The sequence below is a fragment of the Talpa occidentalis genome, unplaced genomic scaffold (genome assembly GCF_014898055.3).
Source record: "Talpa occidentalis isolate TD23 unplaced genomic scaffold, MPIMG_talOcc4v2.1 talOcc4.17, whole genome shotgun sequence".
Lineage (NCBI taxonomy): Eukaryota > Metazoa > Chordata > Mammalia > Eulipotyphla > Talpidae > Talpa > Talpa occidentalis.
This window is the reverse complement of record NW_023601754.1, coordinates 29,510,334-29,523,057: the sequence shown is the minus strand read 5'-3', so window position 1 is coordinate 29,523,057 and position 12,724 is coordinate 29,510,334.

Sequence of the window (12,724 nt, the reverse complement as noted above, 5' to 3'; positions counted from 1 at the left end):
GCAAAGCATACTCTTAGCAGGAAAGATGTTTAATGGAATTACTGTGCAGAGAGAGAAAGAAGAGGAGAAGATAATAGTTTTTTAGTGAAACAGCCAAAATTACCCATCCTCTCATTAGCAAATGCCCAGCCAAATGGGTTTGGCTGGAAGCCAGAGCCACTAAGACCTGAAAGCCTGCCACAAGTCTAAAGCACCTTCTGGCAGGAAAACCTGGGAAAAGGGTTCTTAAGCAGGTCCCAAAAAGCTGGGACAAAAGGAGAAAAATCAAAGTACAAATCAAGATAACAGCTGCCTTGTCAGTCTCCCCATGGGTTTCTCCCCCTGTGTCCTTTTCAAGGGTCTCCTTGTCTCTTCGCCATGTGTCTCCTTCCATATCTTCCAGCAGTACCAGGGTGCAAATCGGGTTGCAGAAGCAAGAGCTCTCTCTCCTCCTTAGCCCACCATCTTCCCTGTTATGTGGCTTTCCCTGCCTGCTCAGCTCCACCCCTCATTCCCAGTAGCCAGTCTAAGGTGCCTCATGAAGTGGGGATAGGAACATGGCACCTCCTCTAACACAAGGAAAAAAGATATCTCTCTGATAGGAACAAAACTAATCTGTCATTCAATAAATCTGCAATTGGTATGTCGGGGCACAAAGGAAATCATCCCGTATCCCTCTGGGTTCTCTGATGTTGACAAATAGTCAGACAAGCATCAGAAAGATTGATAAGAGAAAGAAGTTAAAAAGAAGTTTAATAACATGTAGACCTTTTGTATTCTAGAGGAGACCCAGCATGACTGAGTGACTCACCTGTGTGGCCTCAGATGCCATCTTCAATAACTTAGCTAAGACAAGGGAGACTGGGGTGAAGAAGGGAAAATTCAGCTAGAGCATTTACTGGGAAAGGTACAGCAAAGCAAAGTATGCAGACATAAGTTCTGCCTTCTCCACTGGAAAGACATAAGGAGACTAGGTTTTCCTGAGAGAGGCCCTTACAAAGAGAATCTTTCAGATAAAAATCAAAAGTAACTTCCACCTAACTTTCATAGCCCCTCCCATAAAACAAGCCTCTTGTTGAAAAGACATTTAAATTGGGGTGCAGATTTTGGCTCCCCTCCAGATACATGATGTGCACCAGGCACATCTCCAAGATACACTCTCCATCAGTAAGCAACATTTACACAGGTGAATCCTTACTACGTAAACTTGGTACGTTCACTCAAGGAAAAGTATCAAAGAATAAAATTCACAGATTGAGAGATCTAATTGACTTTATTAAATGATCCATGAATCAGGCAGCATCCTTTCTAGATACTGCAAGGGGTCACACAAATTGAGAGTGTTGTAGATAGAAAGAGGGTGCGACAAGACATTGAGCAAAGGAAAAGATGATTTCAGGTTAAGCTACTTTCCCTCAGATGAAGGCAGGGGGTCTTACAGGCAGATGACCTCAGTCCCGATTGGCTTAGGACTACCCTTGGGAAAAGCTCAAACTGCCAAAGGTGTGAAGTCTGTCTGGAAGCCCAACACGAACGATGCCAACTTGGGCCCGTTTTTTCTAAGAAAGTGCAAGGAGAACATAATTTGAGTTGAAGCCTGGAGAAATAGCATTTATATTAATTTACAGGAATTGAAGTTAGCCACAAGATAGGTAGGGAAGACTTGTACATACCATATTCAAAAAATGCACATTTGCATTTCATATCTATATAATCCTTATTATAACCAAATAATCCATATCACGTCCACATAATTTATCGGAGTACACATCCACTGCATAGAAGGGAAGGTTTCTGAGATGTCAGGAATTTAGCATTCATCTGGGTGAGAGATCTCCAACTCCTGACTTGAATCTGCCTCCCCACCCAAGTGTATCTTAGCTCACACATTGTCAAAAATGTTTTGTAATTAGTTTCCAGTTAATTTTTAAGGTAGGGGAATTTAACAATAAAAATCCCATTTCGAGATTCTCCAGGAAATAAAAATGGGTATCTGACATTAGACCTGCAGTCCCAGAACTTCTGACAGCCCATATGGCACCTTTGTGCAAAGTAGGAAGTATCCTTCCCTCAAAACCTACTACAGACATTTTCCCAGAAACTGTGATTGATAAATATCTGTATCTAAGATGTGAGTGATGTCCTCTGAAGTAATGTGTGTGTGTGCAGTGCACAACTTGCACAGCTGTCCTCAGTCACCCTAGTGGAGCCATCTGTAGGAACTGAGTTGTGGCTACTCCCTTTACAAAGGCAAGAGCTCTCAACTTTCCACAGTCCTCACTATTCCCCTTTGGCCTGTTTCACTCAATTGATATTACCTGACTCCTGATTAAGTTTGGATCACTGACCTCACACTTTAATCTGCAGATACAAAGTAATTCACCAAGCTCACTCAGTAGGTTAGTGGCAAGTCAAAACCAGGCATCAAGTCTCTTATAAGTCTCCAGAGCTGGGCTCTTCTGACCACACTGCCTGCCTCCCTCAACAAGGTTGAGGTCCAAGGTTGTTGGGTTGTTTCTGGCTTCACGGTTGAGGGAGAGGGTAGATCTGTATCAGGGGCAGTTAGGCAACTTTATGACTCGAAGAGGAATCAAGCCACATTTGAGAAAGCTGAGCATTCAGTTGCCTCTGCAGCTGCAGAAGACTAATTTCTACATTGATATTGGCAAAATTAACAGCTAGAAAACACCACTCAACTCATTTTTTAAAATATTATGTTAAAAACATTCCACATATTAGTTATATTCTTGAAGTCCCAGACTCCTCAAATATGGTCCTAATTTTTTTTTATTTTATTTATTTATTTATTTTTTAAATAATAAATTTTATTTTTATATTCCCCATACAATTGCAGCCCCCCCCATTCTGACCCCAATCCCTCCCCTCCCGCCCCCGCCCCCCTAAAAGTGTCTCTGGTTCATAGTTTTTTGTTGATTTTGATTTTCACTTTCTTATAGTTATTCATTTTCCTGATCCCTTATTTAAGTTTTCTAGATTCCTGCTATGAGTGAGACCATCCGGTATTTTTCTTTTTCTTTTTGGCTTATTTCGCTGAGCATGATCCCTTCCAGCGCCATCCATGTTGCTGCAAATTGCATGTGTTTATCTTTTTTGAATGCTGAGTAATATTCCATGGTATATATGTACCACATCTTCTTGATCCAGTCATCTATTTTTGGGCATTTGGGTTGTTTCCAAAGCTTAGCTATTGTTAAATATGGTCCTAATTTTAGAAGGTGTCTTGCAAAAAGGAGGCTATTTCCAAGTCACCCAGATATAGGGCCCTCTTCCTTGTTCCTGTCCACATGCAGTCAAATGTTTGATTGACTTAAAGCTGAAATATAAATTCCACTTAGTATCCTGCTTTTTTAATTTAATTTAGGGTGTTCTAACCGGATGTAAGTAGAAGAACCACTTGAGGAATTCTCCTAAAATTTCAATGCCCATACCATAGCCCAGTCCAACCAAAGTAGGCTCTCCTTGGATGGGACCAGGGAATCTGCATTTTCAATTTTCAGATGATTGATGTGTACCCCTATTAAGAACCACTGTGTATTGATAGTGAGGCTTATGTCTTTTCTTTTGTTCTTTAGCATATGATTTTTTTATACATTCTTTTTTTTTCCTTTTTTAATTTTTGCATAGGCCAGAGGTACGGGGGGTAAGAGGATTCACCAGAGACAGAGTGGGGAGCAGAGCAGGTGGATCTACTGAAATACACTGCTGAGGGGAGCAGCAGGTGAGACAGGAGAGATCTGCTGCACCATATGTGGGTTAGTCCCTGGCCAGGGATCAAACTCAGGCATAGCAACAATAACGCTGAGACTTGACCCCTAGGCCACCGGGGAGGTCCTGGCTTATGTCTTTTCTAAGATGCCAGAGGAGCTTCCAAAAAAAATCTGCTTTCATTCCTGTCTACTGTCTCTTTAGCCATCAACCTGCTCTTGGATATTTATGGACAACTGAAAAAAAAAAAACTTCAAAAATAAGTATTTTTACTCTTTTGTTTTTAAGCTTAACTTTCCCATTTGTTAAACAGGTGTGTGTGTGTGTGTGTGTGTGTGTATGCTTATAAATAAGACAGTGGGCTACATGCTAGAAGTTAGAAAAATAATCAGACACTGATTTTATTCTCAGAAGTTTTCTGATGAAATGGCTGTAGAGTCATTATTGTGTAAATGGTCATTTCTTCAAGTAGTCACTAGTACTTTACTTTTTAAAATTTATTTCTTGCATCTGGGTTTTCAGAAAATGGATTGTACCCTTTAAAAGTGATTCTTCTTGTGAAGTTTTACAATTTCATTTCCCTTAAAGGTCACATCACTTCATACTCATTAGCAATGCAGCTACATAACTTCTGCTTTTACATTATTGTAAAAGCATAAAATATTTAATAACTTTCTTATGATAAAATAAAAAATTCACTTTTTACAGAAAATCCTTTTTAAAAACAATCTTAACTCAAATCCCTAAATCGAACCAGTCTTTTCCTGTGAATTTCCTAATGTCCAGCAGAGGGCAGCATTACAATGGCGGGGAAAAATGCTTCCCTCGACTCAGAGACTTCTGGGGCGATATTGTAGACCTTGAAAGGGAAAGAAAACCATACAAAATCATTAAATTACAAACCAATGCTATACACCATTGTATCATTTCCCAGTAAAGGGGGAGATATAACCCGTTATTTGAAAAGTCTGACAAGACTGTATTTCCAGGCAGAACAGAGGTTAAGGCCAGGACTCTTGCTTTTATAATGTTTGCTTTCCCATCAAGTCCATAGAAACCCACTTCAGACGCAGAGAGGAGTCCCTTGCCCTGTGGCTCCTTGTTTCTTCTTCTCTTTCCTTAAAGGCCATTTGGACTCTGGACCTTTCTGCCAACCCCAGTGTTCCCTCAGCCTCAGCCCTGGCAACAAGGCTGCCAGGTCTCCCCCAAGACAGAGGCAGGGGGAGTGTGGCGGCCAGTTCAGCCCTGCACTTGGGTGCTGTTCCAGGTGACACATCTACAAGATGAACCCCACACAGGGGCAGGTCCATCAGCCACAGCCCTTGTGCTCTGCTGAGTGTGTGTTAAGCACACACCTCACTGTCCCCCTGGGCAGGGAGAAGTGGGGGAAAATGAAACTTACCCTGCCACTCAGTTCTGTCCGGACACAAGGGAATTCCTAGGCAAAGGGATTGCTGGGCTCCATGGATGCCTCGGAGCTCAAGTTGGGACCTAACAGATGGAGGATGAAATCAGCAAAGGAGTGTGAAGAGGCTTCCAGCTGCTCCATGTTGTTGATACTGGGTATTTCTGCTACATTTTTATTGTTATCAGTCTATATTTCCTTACTTCAGTTACTGTTCACTGATGCAGCAATTGATTTACAGAATTGCCTTTACTCCATGGGAAGAGTGGTGTCTGATGGTCAGTAACACAACAGGGAACCCTTGTCTGCCACGGCTTAGGTGGCCAGGTGCTGGCTTCATCCGGGTTCACGTTTCTGCAACCATTTCCTTGAACTTAAGGGAAATTCTCCCTTTTACATTCTGATCCCTGGACAGAAATCACTGCATGTTGACACTGCAAAGTACCCGCACCTATTCTTCTGTAATCAGGTGATGAGATTTCATTCAGTTCTCTGGCTGGCAGAGGCAGAGCTCCAGTGTGGGATTTAGGCCTGAGATGGATCTGGGAGGAAAGAGCTGTGCTCCCCATGTACTTAAGTGGTAGATACCTTCCCCCCACCCCATTAACACAGTGGATACCTCTATATCCAGAATTTTCTGTTGCTTCCACTTTGAACCATGTGTCAGCGGTCCCTCCTCCCCAAGCAATGACCTTCATTTTCTCTGCTCAGAAAAGAAGTTGTCATTCCTCCGCCAGCTTCTAAAATGCTGTTGCTGTCACCCCTTCTTTTCTTTTCTTTTCTTGTCTACTTTCTTTCTTTCTTTATTTATTTTTTAAAGATTTATTTATTTATGCATACAAGAACTGGGGTGTAAGCCAGTGGTGGGGGGGTGGTAAGAGGATTCACCAGAGAAAGTGGGGAGCCCAACAGACAGATCTACTGTAACACACTGCTGAGGAGAGGCAGACCTCACCTGCCTCACCATGTGGTTGTTCCCTGGCCAGTGATCCCAGGTTGGAATACGTGCTGCAGTGGCTGGCAATAGCTTGATAGTGCTCTTGTATGCATAAATAAATAAATAAATCTTTTTTCAAAAAAAGACTAAGGAAAAATTTATTAGGTAGCCCTAGCAGCAGGGGCTGGGTTTACCACCAGGCTCTTAAAATCAGAGAAATACCGAAGCTGAGTGTTTACCAAAGTGCCCTATACTCATTCCAGGAGTTATGCAATATGATTTTAAATGGTGTGCAAACGAACTGTAAACCACTTATGTAATGGTCATCTGCTGATTTCCCACATATAGAAGAAAAATCCCTACAATAACATCCATGATTTAATAGATATTGTTTGTGGCAGGAATTGCTAGCTGTCCGTTAAAATATGTCCCGCCTTTTTTGGCATCCAAGCAGACCACATTTCCCACCCACCTGATATTAGATTGGCCACATGGTTAGGTTCTATAAGGGGAAGTGCATCCTCATCATCTTCCCATTGAGTCGGCAGAGAAGGAGGAAGGTGAGGAGGTCTTGCTGTGTCAGGGCTGGCAGAGACAGAAGAAGGGAGGAGGTAGAAGGAGAGATAGAGACAGGAACACTCAGTTTATTGAAAAAATACCCTGAGTGGCCTCTCTCAGGGCCAGCTGCATCAACTCTGCTGCTTTTGCTACAATGGCAGAACTGAGTAGTTGCCACAGAGACCATATGGCCTGCATAACCTAAAATATTTGCTATCTGACCCTTCATGCTGACCTCTGGTCAAACCCCAAACTGCTACCTTGTTGACCTGAACAGCATCTACTCTTTACATAAGCAAGAATTAATCTCTGAACTTCTCTGTTGTTCCCATAGTTGACCCTGCTCTCACAATACACTCTTACTCAGTGGGAGCTCAGCCAGGCAGCACCACGTGATGGCCTGCTGGACCTGAATGCCAGTTGTGTGTGCCACACACATCACCATGCATGCCTGTGCGAGTGCAGCACTCAGGGATCCACCCCCAGGCCAAAAGTATCTCCCACAGGGGCCCTGCAGTACAGTCTGTCCTGAGACCAAGCTGACCCCTGGGAGCTTGGTCTGGCCACCTAATGACAACACAGCCTCTACCCAATGATCTGAGTGTTCAGAGGATGAAGTTCAAGGAAATGGCTGCAGGCATGGTGACTCTGGATGAAGCCTATACCTGTTTACCTAACTGATCATGATGGTGGATGAGTTTGTGCCTGCCTTTATGTTACTAACTGGCCCACAACAGTTCTTGTTTCCCATGGGGTAACTTGTTTTTCAGTCATACACTTTGATAAATCCATTAGAAGTGTTCTACTCATCTTTCCTTATTTACTTTTTAAAACATTATTTTAATTTTAAAAATACAGTAACACAGTTTCCATGCTGTGGCAGGCTGCGCCTCCCATGCTGTCTCTTGACATGGTCTGGGCATTGGGGGAGACTCCCGAGAATTGGGGAGATTCTGTGATCCCCGAAGAGGGAAAGTTGTACTTCCCAAAGAAGATCTGAACTTGGGAGTCTCCATGGCAATGCCTGCTAATGCTCGCCTCTTTGTTCTTGGTTAATGCAGAAGTTAGTTAGTTATTAATTGTCATGTGAAAACCCAGTTCGGACCTAGATATTAATTGATTTGTTATTCTTACACTTGAATCAGTATCAAAGAAAGTACAAAATGCTAAAGGTATAGTTAGGAAGGAAATGTTCCGGGCCTGAGAACTATGGAGAACAAGCTGCCTTGAACCAGCTGGGCTTGGAAGCCATAGCCTAACAAGGGGGTGCATGTTGCGGCAGCAGCACAATTCCTGGTGTATGCAAGAGGTCAATAGTTTGCAGGCCGTGTGGACGTTTGGAATTTCTAGTTAAGAGTTAGAAATTTCTAGTTAAGAGTTAGTTCAGTAGCACTTACTTAGATTTGATGAGTTGTTTTAGACCACTTTGAAGTAATCAAAATATTAGCCAAGGTAATTGAGTGCTAGGAGATAGATTGATTTTAGTAATTGGATATAGAATAGGAATTTTACACCCATGCTGTAACTGGGAAATAATTGTTGCCAAATGTTGTGCTGTCTTATATGATTGATCATGTTAGTAAATGAGCTGTACCTAGGAAACTAATTATTCTTAAGGTTACCAGAGAAATGCCCTTTAGGTGTGAGACCTAGGGAGTCTTTACATGTTCATGAGAAAATTTATATTGATTGTCTCTGCTCTGCCTCAATGCTTATGCTGATGTAATCTCACCACTCCCTCTCCTTAAGGTATAAATAAAGACCCGCTGAGACCCTCAGCAGGAGACACTTGCCCAAAATAGGGTGTCTGTGTCTTCCTCACTCCTGCCTGGCTCCACTTCCCCTCCCCTCTGTCCCCTGAGAAAACTTGGCAGAAGCCGTCCTCTCCTCTCGGAAATCCCTGACACGACTTCTAGCTGGAGCTGGGCTCCAGCACCATGCTTAACTTTAATTCATGGTAAGTTGTACAGGTCTTCCATGAAGGAAATGTGTAAAATGTCCTTTTCAAATGTATGTGTACAAGAATCCATTTAGGGCCTCCCTGGTGCCACGGGGGTAAAAGTCAGCCTATCAAGATGCCGCAGCCACTGCAGCACTAGTTTGATCCCTGGCCAGGGAGCTACCCACATGGCGCAGCAGACCTCTCCTGTCTCCCCTGCGGCTCCCCTCAGCAGTGTATTTCAATAGATCTGCCTTTCTGCTCCCCGCTCTGTCTCTCGTGAGGCCTCTCACCACCACCCTCCCTCCACCTCTGGCCTACACCACAGTTCTTGAATGCATAAATAAAAAGAAATCTTAAAAAAACAAAATCCATTTAAAGAAAACTGCTAGCAGCAGCAGTACAGATGGCACGCTGACATGGCAAGAAATATGTCAGGATGAGAATAACTGAAGTGCTAGAAACACTGTAGATGTCCCGGCTGCACTGGAAAGTGTCATAAAATTCTAGATTCACAGAATGTTGATCCAGAGTGGTTGTGAGAGATCATCCCACCCTGAGTAGTTGCCACAGAGACCATATGGCCTGAAAAACGTAAAATATTTGCTATCTGACCCTTCATGCCAGCGTTGCTGACCCCGGTTCAAACCTCAGACCACTACCTTGTTGACCTGAACAGCAGGTCAGGTCACTTGAGGTCAGGACACTTGAGGTCTTCGAGTGTCCCCCAGTACTGCATTCACCTTTTATATTGATATACATTTATATTATTTGTTAATACTTGTATTTTGCAAAGATACCTGATTAATTCCATGATTCATGGGCAAAGCCAAGTGAAGGGCCCAGTATGACATCTAGTGTTTGTTCTAGAATTTGTTCTCCATATATCTCATGAGTAAATTTACGGAGATGGAGCAGTTTCAGGAGGTTAATTTGGAGCCCCAGAGATGTTGTCTCTCCTAATACTTGCCCAAGTACTTAAACCTTGGAAATCCTAGAGACTTCCCCTAAGAGAAAAGAGGTGATCGCACTCACCCGCCGTGGAAACAAGGAGAACCGTATCACTTACAGCTCATGTGACCAGGAGCTGGCTCATGCTTAGCAAAACTGAGTTCTGGCTTGAGGCTCGGTAGATGCCAGTCTCACCTATCACTTTTGCAGAGTCATGATGAGCCAACCATGGGCTTCCAGGCTGCAGCCAGGTGCAGCTAGGTCTGGGAGTGGCTGCCTCTGTCGGTTCATGTCGCCAGTCGGCATGTGATTGATCAGTGGGGTTGAGAGAATAGTTCACCCTTACCTTTTATGTTTTGCTAAGATAGTATCCTACAATCTTCATGGTCTAAGAATACGGGCTGTATTCCCAAGTTACACAGGCCAGCTGGCCAGGATAAGAGGTAAGATGGTTATTTTAATAGGTGGGGGGAGGGGAACTCCCTGATGGCACAAGGGGATAAGACGCAACTATGAAGCTAGCTAGCCACAGCCACTGCAGCACAAGTTCAATCCCTGGCCAGGGAGCTACCCACTTGGTGGAGTAGACCCCCCCTGACTCTCAACCACTCAGCCCAGGTGTCAAAAACTTTTTGAGAAGCTAAACATTTTTGGTGCCCTAGGCACTTGCTGGATTCACCCCCTAAGTGCCCACACTGCTCCCCTCAGCAGTGCATTTCAGTCAGTCTTCCTGTTCTGTTCCCTGCTCTATATCTGGTGAATCCTCTCACCCCCCACACCTCTGGCCTATACCCCAGTTCTTGTATGCATAAATAAATATAAATAAATCTTTATTTCTTAAAAAAAGATTTATTTTTATTTATTTATACAACCACTGGGTACAGTCAGAAGCGCGGTAGTGTGAGAGAATTCACCAGAGCCAGAGCAGGGAGCAGAGCAGGCAGACTGAAGTACACTACTGAGGGGAGCAGTGGGAGGCAGAAGAGGTCTGTGCGCCATGTGGGACCCTCCTCCGGTGGCCGGGGAGCAGCCGGGGGTTGAACCGGCGCTGCAAATGGTGCGGGCAGCTTCGCAACCCAGCGCTCAACCCTTGCACCACCGGGGAGGCCCATAAATAAATCTTTAGATAAAAAAAGAAACAGACAGTTTAGAAAAAATAGGTAGGGGATGTGTGTGTGTGTGTGTATGATGCCATGTGATTAGAAGCCACTTGTTTTCAGTTTAGAAGGACCACCCAGAGTGTCCCCTGTGGGTAGAGATGTGATGCTCATTTTTAGGATGATCTTTATGATTTGCAGTTCTTTCCTGGGTAAAAGTAAGAGAGGAACCCCAGTCCGGGTCAATCTTTGTGGAGGCAGTTGCTTCTGGGGACCAACTGTCATGCTGTCACAATTTTATCCCCACCACAGGGTTCCTTCTCACTGGCCAGCTACAGTGGCTAGCATGAATGCAAGTGAGCATCCTATTTTTTGAATTTGGGGTGCCAGAATCTTCCTTTCAGCTGTAAGCTGTGGCCTTGGCCAAGAATGCATGCACTTTTCTGGAACTGTCTTGTGCTTTATGGCAGCTGGTTACCCAGTTCTTCCTGATCGCACATTGGCCATGTCTAGACCAGGGCAGGGTTGCCAGATAACACTGGGGAAACAGTGTAAGCGTGGAGAAGGCCCAGTTGCCGCCTCACTAGCTGCCTCGCCCCGCAATAACCTCACTTCATGGCTGCCCTCCATTGGCAAGAGTGAACTGAGGACTCCAGTTTGATGCAAGGGGGTAGAGAATGCAACTTCTGGTTGGGCAGCAACTTCTCCAACCTGTCCACATTGGGAGAAGGGGACAATGAAATTTGCATCATAGGTCAGTACTGCCTCCTAGGCCCTCTTGTCCCAGAAATCCCAGCACTCCTGTTGCCAGCCATGTTTCCAGGCAGCCTGAGGACCCAGGAGTGGCCTCCAGGGCAGTGTGGGCACTTAGAAGGGGGTGAATCCGGCAGGTGCCTAGGGTGCCACAAATGTTTGGCTTGTCAAAAAGTTTTTGACACCTGGGTCAAGTGGTTGAGAGTATCATCTGTAACATTATTCAGCTTTTGCTCAACCCTTAGCTCTTCCTCTTCCTTGATGTGTCACCATTTTTTCCAACCACTCTGAGTCCCCAGGAGATAACAGTGTCAGTTCATGGGCTTGAGTACCACAAAGAAGTCACATACCCATTAGCAGTCATTCCCCATAGCTCCTACCCCAGCCCCTGGCAGCCATGAGTCTCCTCTCTTTACATTTCCTATGAATCGAATCATACCATAGGTGGCCTATTGTGTGTCTGACTTCTTACATTTACATCGTATTTTCAAGGTTCACTCATGATTTAGAAAGCAATGTTTCATTTCTTTTTGTGATTGCGTAATATTCCATCTTATGACTAGAACCCACTTTTATTTGTCCTTTCATCAGTTAATGGTTATTTGGGTTGTTGTTAATGGTTATTTTGTCTGTAATGAATAATGCTATTATTTATGTGTAAGTTTTCGTCTTGATATGTTTTATTTCTCTTGGGTAGATACCTAGGAGTAGAATTGCTGGATCATATGGTAGCCCTGTGCTGAACTTTTTGAGGAACTGCAAATTGTTTTCCTAAAGAGTAGCCACTATTACTTTTTAACCTGTTGTTTCCCCTTCACAATCGACCATGACTGCCTTCCCCTGTTAACAAATAGAGGTGTCCGTTGGCTTGAGTGAGTGCATTTCCTTAGCCAGCTTTGCCAGAGTTTATTTAGCTCCTCATTGCTGAGCATTTAATGATTCTATCAGATAGGCTTGGGCATCTTCCTTGTGTCCCCAGTACGTAAATGGCACTTCCCCAGAATTGCCCAGAGCACTTTTTAGCTCTTTGCTTTGGTGCTTTGGCACTGCAATGCATGCCCTCCTCCACTCCTCTCTTATCTGGAGAGCCCCTTAGGAAGATGGAACATTCTTGAATTCATCTTTGTATATGTAATACTTAGCATAGCACCAGGCATTTGGTAAATGTTGGAAGAATGAGTGAACAACTGGAATAATGAATAAATAGGAGGATGGCTAGATGGATGATTAGGGTCAGGGACTATGGCGAGATGGAGTCTGTTTACTGTAAGAACATTCTGTACAGCGACCTCTCCTGGAGAGGTGGTGAGTTCCCTGAGTCACTTGAGCTGAATATTGAAAAGTTAATTTTGGCCTCAGAAGGAGAACTGGATGAAATG